This window comes from Protopterus annectens, chromosome 2.part1 (genome assembly GCF_019279795.1).
Source record: "Protopterus annectens isolate FY-2018-M chromosome 2.part1, PAN1.0, whole genome shotgun sequence".
Classification (NCBI taxonomy): Eukaryota; Metazoa; Chordata; order Ceratodontiformes; family Protopteridae; genus Protopterus; species Protopterus annectens.
In genome coordinates this window covers 336,103,862-336,116,288 of record NC_056729.1, presented here as the reverse complement: position 1 = coordinate 336,116,288, position 12,427 = coordinate 336,103,862, and the positions used below count along the sequence as shown (strand labels likewise).

The following is a 12,427-nucleotide window of genomic DNA, read 5'->3' as shown; positions in this document are numbered from 1 at the left end:
TGAAATACATGGGTATGTTATTCTTGTAACACGCTGTCTGGACCTCGTCAGTTTTATTTTTGCCAGTATGTTTGAAGAACTCTTGAACTAGTAACTAAATAAAAAAGGCAAAACCACCAAAGAAGACTGATAAAACAATAAACAGGTGGCCAGGCAGTTGTGCATGCTACACACACATGGAGAATGCACTGTCTTTCGACTTATCCCATTAGGGGTCTCCACAGTGGATCACCGGTCCACAGATTGATTGGTAGTGGAGAATTTACAGTGTCAAGTTGCCAGCCTGGCACCCAACCTTCACAGAAGGAGCGCACACACACACACACACACACACACACGCACCTACCTACCTGTATGTCCTTAAAACTCACTCGACTGCAGAGAGGATATACAGACTCCACAGAGAAGGTGCCCCAGCCGAGAATCGAATCAGAGAACCTCTTGCTATGAGGCAACAATGCTAACCGCTGCAGCACCACGGCCGACACCTACACACAAATGGGAATACAGAGTAAAATTCAAAATCCAATTTATTGATAAAACTTAAGAGCTTTCATCCTACTCGCTCAGGACTTCATCAGAATGAAGCTGTAGTCACGATATCCATATATCAATAGCACCACAAATGTAAGGAAATTAATAATTTCATTAAGTTCTAATCTACTCTTAAATAAAAAGCACATCCTTAAAGTGATTTCATCATAAAAAAGCATAATTAGACGTAAATAACAGAATGTATAAAATGTGAACAAATAACTTCATTTGTCAAAACATCACAATACAAAATACTAGCAAGAAGTTTTATAAAACATTTTTAAGACATTTGATGCTGAAATATCAAGTAAAATAAATATAAGAAGAATAGAACCAAACAAAACTGCAAACTATTATACTAGATAAACAAAAAGGAAGAAATAAAACACCGAAAACCAGAGTTTAGGTTAGCGCTTTTGTTTACTATGTCAGCAAACTTCTTCAGACAACTGACAAGAAAATGAAACACCATTTAAATAGACAATTACAATTATGACATCATGGAACAATTCATAAATTCAAGCCCACATTTAAAGGACCCACAAACCATGATTATTAAATCATTACAGGAATCAAATATAAAAATTCTACCTATCATGTTATAAAAACCAGAAATACATGAATGTGCAAACATTAAAAAACATTAAATCATCTCAACAAAGCCCTCAATTTTAAAATACTTTTAAAAGAAATAGCTTTGTTTAAGCCTGGTGCTATGACTGCATTCAGTTTTATTTGCCAGATCAATTCTTTCTCATCCAGCTTTAAGTCACTTGGGCCTCCCCTTTCTTTATCAGTAACCTTTTCCCATACTAAAAAGTTAAATTCATGTGAGGAGTAGGATATAATATGTCTTGCAAGAGCATTATTTAGATTTGATTTACTTATTGCGTAAACATGCTCATAAATCCTATTTTTCAAAGGCCTTTCAGTGCGACCAACATAAAAAGCTGGGCAGCAGTTACATAGTCCTAAATAAACAACACCCTTAGTGTTGCAATTGTATTTACCCCTAATAGAAAGGCATATATTCCCTATGGTAACCTGTTTTGTCACTGATATATTTACACCACCTACATGACCCACGTTTGAACATACCACAATGGGGGCCATACACTTTAGGTGGACAACTCTCCAGTAACATCTTCAAATTCCTACCTCTCCTGAATACAAATTGAGGCAAATAGTCCAAGTTGTTTTTGATCATATTATCCTCCACCAGGAAACACCAATTTTTACTAATAATTGATTTTAACCAATATGCATCCATGGAAAAAGTAGTAATAAAACTAATTTTGAAATTATCACTATTGGAAGTACTTCTAGGTTGTTCATTATTACTAGGCTCACACACACAGTTGTTCAAAGGGGCACAGTCAATATCGTTGTCAGCCCCCCACTTTGATTAACTGTGGGTGCCAACAATGGTTTAAATGTGCCCAATAACCGTTTATTATAGACTTCCTTAATAAGATCGTCTATAAGGGACTTAGGGTAACCCTGCTTAAGAAACATTTCCTTTAAAAGATTACATTCCTCCACGAAGTCCCTATCTAATGTGGTCATTCTAGCTGCCCGAACCAGTTGACCCTTAACCACACTTCTCTTTTGGGAAAAGGGATGACAGCTAGAAAAATGCAAAAATGCGTTAGAATACATTGACTTCCTAAATATCCTAGAAATATATTGCTGGTCACAACACGTCTTAATTAATTCAATATCTAGGTAGGAAATACTATAAGGTTGGAAGTCCCATGTAAACTGTAAAAAGTCCGTGAATCCAGTGATATGTTCAATGAATGTCTTCGCAGAATCAATATCCCCCATCCAAAGGATGAATATGTCATCCAAGTAACGGGTGTACCATGTGGCCCTCTCCAAAAACAAGTATCCTTAAACAAAAAGTGTTTCTCCCAATAGGCCATAACTACATTAGCGAAAGTGGCCCCACAAGGGGGACCCCATGGCCACACCCGTTCTTTGTAAATAAAATTGCTTATTGAAGAGGAAGTAATTATTACCTAAAATCAACTCTAATAAATATACTATAAGGTCAATACAAGACCCATCCATATGATGCCCTAACAAAAATTCTCTGACCCACTCACATCCAATATCTTGAGGAATTACTGTGTAAAGATCGCGTACATCAGTAGTCAAAAAGTTGACATCATCTCCAAAGGGAATATTATTGATTGTATCCAAGAAAGTCCACGAATCCTTACATATTTGGTTTTCATTTTTCAATACTTCCTTTAATTTAACATCCACGAATTTAGCACATGCATATGTAATACATTGTCTTCCATCAATGATGGGACGAAATGGGGGGTTATCCATATTTTTATGGATTTTTGGTAATCCAAATAATATTGGTGTCAAGGGGTATAGGATGGTAAAATAATTAAATAAATCAAGATCAATTCTGCCATCCAAGAATAAATTACGAATAAACCCCCTTATGCGTTGATAAGCACCATTTACTTCATTCAAAGAAGTTTTTACATAAGCTTCACTTTCCAATAATAAGCTCATACGTTGAATATATTCACTGTTATCCATAAAAACCAATCCACCCCCTTTATCAGGTTTTAAAATACGTATGTCTGCAAATTTTGGGTCATGCAATAAGTCTCTTTCAACCTGTGTCAGATTAAAAGCATATTTGTTATACAACCGCTTATTATTGAATAAAGACCTAAAATCATTCTCACAAACTCTCTCAAAGAGTGAGATGGATGCATGTAAGGCAGGATTGAAAACACTAGACTCTTTAAAGTCAGAGGTTAAACTAGTGTTTTGTCCTAGTAACACATTCAAGTTCAATTTTCTGGTAAAAGCTTTTAAATCAAGTATACTCATAGCCAGATCACCCCTAGAAGATGGCACAAAAGTAAGACCTTTAGATAGGATGTCAATTAATATTGGGTCAGGTGTATAAGTGGAAAAATTAAAAACTTTAAAGTCATGAGTACTATTGCACAATATTGTCACTTTGTTCCTATCATCACCTGGGGATCCAACATTGTCATTAAGGAAGGAACTGATAGAAAAACTACGAGTTGAGGGGGCAATCACCTCCTCCTCCTGTTCTGGCCCTTCTTTTTCCAGTGTTGTTGATGGTGAACCTGATTCTGGTGGCCCCCGTTGTTCTTCCTTTTTTGAAAACCCTGGGGTGATACTGCATCCAAGTGGTTAATATTACCATTATTTGTACCAGGGTTATTAGGCTGTCTATTAGCCAGCCTATCACTCCTCCTTACAATCGGAGTCTCAGTAACTATGCCATCCTCAAAAATATCATCATCTCTAATGTCACTAACATCATTGTTACTACGAATGTTGTTAGTTAAAGTATTAGAGGTACAGTGACCATCATTCATGTCCCTATTCGTGTTAGAAGTAATAACAGTAGGATGTGTTGTTTATTTAGGACTGTAACTGCTGCCCAGCTTTTTATGTTGGTCGCACTGAAAGGCCTTTGAAAAATAGGATTTATGAGCATGTTTACGCAATAAGTAAATCAAATCTAAATAATGCTCTTGCAAGACATATTATATCCTACCCCTCACATGAATTTAACTTTTTAGTATTGGAAAAAGTTACTGATAAAGAAAGGGGAGGCCCAAGTGACTTAAAGCTGGATGAGAAAGAATTGATCTGGCAAATAAAACTGAATGCAGTCATAGCACCAGGCTTAAACTAAGCTATTTCTTTTAAAAGTATTTTAAAATTGAGGGCTTTGTTGAGATGATTTAATGTTTTTTAATGTTTGCATATTCATGTATTTCTGGTTTTTATAACATGATAGGTAGAATTTTTATATTTGATTCCTGTAATGATTTAATAATAATGGTTTGTGGGTCCTTTAAATGTGGGCTTGAATTTATGAATTGTTCCATGATGTCATAATTGTAATTGTCTATTTAAATGGTGTTTAATTTTCTTGTCAGTTGTCTGAAGAAGTTTGCTGAAATAGTAAACGAAAGCGCTAACCTAAACTCTGGTTTTCTGTTTTATTTCTTCCTTTTTGTTTATCTAGGATAAATATAAGAAGTAAAATAATAAATAAAACTTGAAAACAGCTGAGCTAAACAATAATTTCTGTCTAGTCTTTGATTTATCGTTATTAATGTGTGAATCTTAATTAAAAGGACAACAAGGCAGAAATACAAAAAGGGGTCCCAAGAAAACAGGAGAAATGTTTTCTACAACTTTGAAGCTCTGCTCTTCAAGACTGACTTCATGGAAACATAATACTTAAGCCCAGGGTAACTAAAGGTATTGAGTCTAAACTGCCACAGTAGGTCTTTGTATTATAACACATTTCCCAATCCCCATGCCTGCGATCCTTGTCATCCTTCTTTAAAATGCCAAAAAGGAACTCCTTATGTATAGCCTTAAACAGTGAATGCTTGTATAGGGCACTATTAATATTCTTAGTTTTTATACTATAAATGTGCTCATATATTCACTTCTTTAAAGTTCCTTCTGTCTTTCCTGTGTAGAAGCTTTCACATTTCTTGCAAATTGCTAGGTAAATAATTCCTTTGCTACAACAGTTCCTCTTCCTAAACAAGACCTTGCTATGGGCAGCATTTTCTAAGATTATGTTTTCCTTTTCAAGAACAAAACTGCATTTCCCACAGTTACATTTTTTAGTACCACTACTATTTATCTTAAATTTGCTATGGGGATTCACTTCAGATATGCTCTTTGAGTTTTGCCTAGTTTTAAAAACAAATGTGGGGTCAGCTCCTAAAATTCCCATTAAGTCTGAGTTGAGCCTTAGCATATTACAGTTTTTTTCTGATAATATTCTTTATTCCGGGTGCAGCATAGTTAAGTTCAACAACCATAGCTCTATGAAAATTTCTGTCTGTGTTAGAGAAATATGTATTAATATATATATATATGTTTAGTGCTTATTAGAAGCTAAAAGAGTTAACACATTTCATTCTATTTTATGTACAGCTTAATTCTGTATGAAATTATAAGATGATTTTTCAAACCACATTATGCTTTCTGAAACTGCAAGATGCACCCTGACCTAGTATTTGCTAGCACAGCAAAAGTCATGTTTATGCCTTTTGGAAATGTACTGAGAAGCAGGTGATTATCTGCTAGGTCAGGAAAATGAATGAATAGTGTATGAATAGAACAATACTGTTTTCTATAATATGATTAAATATGAACAATCAGCTCTGTTCGTGTTATGAGAACATGCACAGCTGCATGAAACAAAAGACTGCTTGAAGAATCTGTACTTGCTTTGTGCTCGAATTAGCTATAGTACCTTGAATGGTAACATAACATAGTGGGAAGCTGTATCTAACCGGTGGTCACCAAGGCCACGTTGTTTTTCTTAGGACGTTTTTCATAAAATTGATAGTGCAAACAGAAAATCATGGACAAACAGCTGCTATGAAGTAATGATGTTAAACTTGTGATCTGTTACGTCAGCTTGGTAGGCAATGTCTTGTTAGAAAATGTATAAAAATGACCTTACTTCCTGATTTTAGTTAGACAAACTCTGTATTAGCACGTTTTTGTCTCCTTGCTGCAAGATTAAAGTGCCTTAACGTGAACCTGCCGTGTATTGATCATTTTGAAGTTTATTTTTCCTTTGACAGATTGGTCCTTCGGACCGGAAACTCTCGCTCTAGCTCAGGTCATATGGGCCCGGTGGCATGAAACCGTACGGGGAAGAGGCCACATCGGTTCTTCTGCACTGAAAGACCTCCGACTGAATTGTCGTTCAAAAGAGGCCAGCCACTGTTTCTGATCTGCGATTGGAGGACGAGTCAACGGTTCCAGCAGTGAGACGATCAATCACGGAGGCTCAGGTAAGCAGGAATTTACCTTTTCTTTGTTTCAGATCAGGGACTTGTTACAGTATTTGTTTTTGCCAGGGAGATTTTATATAAATCAGGGACAAAAAGATTGCTGTCTTGTCATAGATCAGGGAAACAGGATAGGTAGGCAGTTATTCTAGATAAACTGTGAAAAAAGAAAATCGTGGTGCCACGTGATAAAAAGGGTTACGTAGCAATTTTTAACTAAGTTAAAGCAACATGGGAAATAAGTGCACAAAAAGATCCCGAGATCCGCCATTAACTGAAGACGCGAAATATATGCAATTACAACGTGCCGATAACGTTAGGTACTATACAAAATGGGTTAATAAATACAAATTTGATGGCAAATTAGACAAACCTTCACTTATGAAACTTGTCAAACAACTTAAAACAGATGCAAAAGGTCAGGTAAAAAAGCAACGCCAATTGGGAGTTCCTCAGGCACACAGGTGGCTTGAGGAAGCAAACCGTAGGGAACAAAAGATTAAAAATTCAAAAGCAATGTTTTTAGACAAAGAAGACAATAACCTAGTAACGGCATCGGCCCCTCCACCCCCTCCGCTTCCCTTACCAGAATATGAAGTGAGTGGACAAGCTGATCCACCTCCGCTATACCCAACTGTCCCTGCGAAATCAAAACCATTTGTCAGAGATCCTGTCGAGACTAGGTCTCGAACACGTAACTTAAGAGGGGATATTGAATTGCATGAAATGAATAAAAATTCACGAGCTATGAGTGAAGAAGAGATATGTCCACTCATAGAAGTACCAAATCCACAGGCAGGACAGGACCCAACTCTTCTAGTGTATAGACCGTGGACACCAGAAAATATCCGGAAAGCCACAGAGGGAATTCCCCATCCGAAAGTTAATTTTAGAAAATTCCTAGAAGACTTGCAGGGCATGAGGTTAAGTTACCATTTAAATGGAGGAGAAGTAGAGAAAGTGGTCAGACAAATCGTAGGTCCAGATTGGCACATGATCAGTGGCAACTGGAATCCCCGTGACGCAGAACATAAGCCACTCCCACATAGCAACGCAGAGCTGGATAACAGAGTGAAAGGTCTGACAGACCGAATCTCTGAGAATTGGAAGCCTAGGGCTGACTGGACTTGCATTAATCAATGCATCCAACAGCAAGGTGAAACTGTTGATAGATATTATGCTAGATTATTAGAGTGGTTTAATAACCATTACGGAATGCAGGTACCTGAAGACCAAACACATGATTCCCCATATGAGCAACAACTAAAGAATGCATTTTTGAAGGGTAGTATTTCACCCATAAGTAGTTTCATTACAAAGCACATGGTAGATCACCGTACAAGTAGATTACAGTCATTACTTGAATATGCGAGACATGCCGAAAGGCATTTTAATAGCAAAAAGAAAAAGAAAACTCAAGTATTCGCAGTAGAAGACGGAGCAGAAGTCTTTGTAGTACAGTCCTGGAAGAAGGGTAAGAAAAATGCCCAGGGAAACAAACAATCTGATAAGCGATCAGAGGAGTTTGAAGAGAGAAAGTAAACGGGTGAATGTTTTAAATGCGGAAAAAAGGGACATTTAGCAAGGGATTGCAGGCAAAACAAAAAGGTAGCCACGGAAGATAAGGAGGGTGACTATATGATAGTCAAGAATCACTAGAAGGGAATAACCAAGAAAAGACAAATGCAAATGTGATAGACGGAGTAGAGAATGTGATAGAGGAAGTACAAGAAATCACCGATGGTGAAGAAAATGAAATTTTAGACTTGGCATTATTGAGCCTAGAGCTCTATTTAGCAGACACAAAACCGGAAGTTACACTTCTGGTAGAGGGGAGGGAAGTTAAATTTCTGTGTGACTCAGGGGCTTCACAGACCCTGATACATCCTTCCAAACTACCAGAAAATTCAGAATCACTCTATTATATATTAGTAAAAGCAGCTAATGGACAGCTGTATCAGGAGCCACTCTCCCATAGCATAGCAATAACTGACCCTGTTTCAGGGATGACCCAGAAGAGCAAAATTGTCGTTTCTGCAAAATGCCCAGTAAATCTTTTGGGCAGAGACCTTATGCAGATATTTGGCATAGCAGTAGTTCCAACTATGCAGGGTATGGAAGCACAGCGACAAATGGATACTTTTGTGGTGCGACCGGAGGGCGAAATATTTTATTGATACAGCCAGGACTTGGTTACGACTGGTCCAGGAGCAGTAACCGAAGAACTGATGAACATAGCCATCAGTAAATCCCCCTCCCTTGACACTGATAAACAGCATTTGTTGCATTGTACTCTATATTACTGTAGCATACCAGGACCTGATAAAGAATATGAACAAGAACTGTTTAGAAACCATGCTAACAGATTAGTATTGCGTAATCTGTACTGGGACACAGAAGGGAACAGTGTAGTTAGCTGTTCATTGCCCCAGGAATTCCTAGCACTTTATAAATTTAATCGATTACCACATGTTAGTTTAACTAAAGACAAGAATGTGAAGTGGGCAGACCTAGGAGAAAAAGTCACAAGGTGGGAAAAACAGACAGAATTAGAACAGTCAGAACAGGGAGTACAAAAGCATAAGTTGAACTGGATAACACAGACACACCCAGCTGTGCACTTGCAGGCAAGTGAGGACAGCTGAGTAGCACTCTTACTAGAGGAAGAAGAAAAAGCCTTACGAGGCATACCAGAGACTCTCTGGTCAACAGGGAAATCTGATGTAGGACTTATTCGTACAGCAGGACCAGTTACTATCACGCCAAAGTCAGCATTTAGACCTCAAAAGAGACAGTATCCCTTAAGAAAGGATGCAGAAGTAGGAATCAAACCTATAATAGCAGCCTTACTTAAGGAAGGAGTATTGATAGAATCTCCCTATTTGCCATGTAATACACCCTTATTTCCTGTTAGAAAAGCAAATGGAGAATGGCGTATGGTCCAAGATTTACAAGCTGTAAATGACGCAGTTATACCTAGAGCACCTACGGTGCTAGATCCACACACCTTATTAAATGATTTGAATCCTCAACAGAAGTATTTTTCCAACAATATTCGCACAGGAAATGGCAAGTAACTTGGCGGGAGTTATCCCGGGGTGGGAGGCTGGCACAATGGTTAAGGTGTTTACCTTAGAATTGCAAGGTGCAGGGTTTGATTCTCACATGGGGTAATTGGCTAGGCTTAAAATGGCCCACAAGGGCAGTTAGCCTAGTACTAACCTATGAACCTAAAGGCAGCCAGATTTTACTTTATGTAGACGATATTCTGCTGGCAGCCCCCACCCAGCAATAATGCAGAGAAGATACCATAGCATTATTACAATTTCTAGCCACTCAAGGACACAAAGTTAACAAAAACAAACTGCAACTTTGGAAAAAACAGGTTAAATACCTGGGATATGTAATATCCAAAGAAGGCAGAATATTAGATGAAGACAGGAAAACAGCAATATTACAAGCACCCAAACCGACTACCAAGAAGGGAATGATGTCCTTCCTAGGTACGACTAATTTTTGTCGGAGTTGGATTCCAAACTATGCCTTGGAGTCTGCTCCACTGACCAACTTAATATACAAGAAGCCTATGGCAGCACAAGATTCATTACAACGGACACCAGAAGCAGAATCAGCTTTCTGCAAATTGAAACAACTGATAGCATCCTCATTAGTTTTAGGATTACCGAGCTACATAAACGATTTTTCCAAACTGTAGATTGTAAGCAAGGCTATATGACATCAGTGTTAACATAGCAACATGGGGACAGACAACGCCCCATAGCTTACTATTCATCACAGCTAAACCCAGTGGCGCAATCCTTGCCCCACTGTGTACAAGCAGTAGTCGCAGCTGCAATGGCAGTACAGGCTTCAGCCTCAGTAGTGTTATTCCACCCTGTCACATTGAGAGTGCCTCATGCAGTCGCGATTATTTTACTGCAAGAAAAAGTGGCATATCTTTCTCCTGCTAGGCATCTTTCCTGTATGACTATACTGCTGAGCCAACCTCATATGACAATTGAACGATGCACAACTTTGAATCCGTCAACCTTGCTCCCAACCCCTGCAGATGGCAAACCACACTGCTGCCTGCAGGAGATTGAGCAAAAGACACTGCCTAGAAAAGATCTCACGGATGTTCCCTTGGATGATGCCGAGGTGACATACTATGTGGACGGCTCATGCAAAAAGGGTCCTACAGGACAGAATCTAGTAGGGTATGCAGTAGTTTCTGATACTGAAATTTTAGAAGCAAAGTCTTTACCACACAACTTAACTGCACAAGCAGCAGAATTGATTGCTTTAACAAGGGCATGCACCTTGGCAAAGGGTAAATGTGTGAACATTTTTACTGACAGCCAGTACGCTTTTTCTACTGTACATGCTTTTGCACAACAGTGGAAAAATAGAGGAATGATAACATCTACTGGTAAACTGATTAATCATGCGCAATTTATTTTAGATTTGTTAGAATCTATTCAGTTACCTCAAAAAGTAGCTATTTGTAAATGCGTAGCTCATACCAAGCAACAGGACAGGATTTCAAAAGGTAATATGAGAGCTGATACAGCTACAAAGCAGGCAGCTTCAGCTTCAGAAGTATTTCTTTTGAGTGAGGAATTACAACCTTCTGAGATTTTAGATTTAGAAATGTTAAAAACAATGCAGACACTTACTACAAATGTAGAAAAACAAAAATGGATAAAACAAGGAGCAATTCTTGAGAAAGGGCTGTACATCTCCAAAGAAAGAAAACCAATTTTACCGTCTAACTTGTTTAGATATGCAGCTTTGTTGAGCCATGGGCAGTGCCATTTCTCAACAGGGGGGATGGTACAGTTAGTGAATCGAGTGTTTACAACGTATGCATTTACAAACTACACAAAACATTTTTGTGCAGCATGCCATGTTTGTAACAGGCATCATGCACAGGGGGCACTGAAGCCTAAGCAAGGGAGTTTCCCTACACCACCGTACCCGTTCCATACTATCTGTATGGATTTCATAGAACTAAACAAATGCGAAAATAAAATGTACTGTCTTGTCATTATAGATATGTTTTCCAAATGGGTGGAAGCTTTTCCGACCAAAAATCCAGATGCAGCTACTGTTGCAAAAGTCCTCGTTAAAGAAATTATTCCTAGATTTGGCATACCGGAAAAGATCTATAGTGACAATGGCACTCACTTTGTAAATCAAACCATACAACAACTGAGCCGTTATTTCGGGATTTCCTTGAAAAACCATTGTGCATACCACCCCCAATCTGCAGGATTAGTAGAGAGCATAATGGAGTTCTGAAAAATAAGCTTAGGAAATTGATTAATGAGACACAGAAGAACTGAGTGCACTGTCTGCCTCTGGCACTGTTGAGCATGAGAACTGTTCCAAATGCAAAGGGGTTAACTCCTTTTGAAACACTGTTTGGGATGGCATATTATATACCTCAGTGGAAACCTCTCATGCCTGCAGACCAGGAGGCTGACAGTTCACTTGCAGAGTATATGAGAAGACTTCTAAATAACAAACAACTGCAGTTAAATTCTGTTTCAGATAAAGAACAGACCAGACCATCGGAAGCAGTAGTACAACCGGGAACGTGCATCTGGGTGAAGGTCATGAAGAAAATAAATTGGAGTTCTTCAAAGTGGGAGGGACAGTACCAAGGTTTGCTGGCAACACTCACTGCGGTCAAGATAGCTGAACATGTGCCCTGGATCCATTTGACGCACTGCAAACTGGTCAAGAACTTTGAACTGGACAAAAACCTTGTTGCTGTTACAATGAGAACAAAATGACCAGGTATAGAGTAAACAGGGATGCAGAACAACCTCAGAAAAATTGCATGATCATCCTGTTAGTTATACTGGTAACAATAATCTGTTTGCTGTGGCCTTTCCTTTTTTTAGCCACACGAGTTGAAATGAACAAACGTGATGCATTACTCATAGACTGGCACCCAAACTTTAACACTTGCCAAGCAATTAAATATGTGTATGCTGAGACTTTTAATGTTTCGAACTGCTGGATTTGTACAGCTATACCAACAG

The 12,427-nt window shown here is 38.4% G+C and overlaps 1 protein-coding gene across 1 annotated transcript in view; it reads left to right on the top strand.

The window, feature by feature from the left end:
• Positions 1-12,427, top strand: part of ZCCHC4 (zinc finger CCHC-type containing 4) — a 1,048,879-nt gene that overhangs the window by 826,871 nt on the left and 209,581 nt on the right. The gene's annotated exons all lie outside the window — the stretch shown is intronic.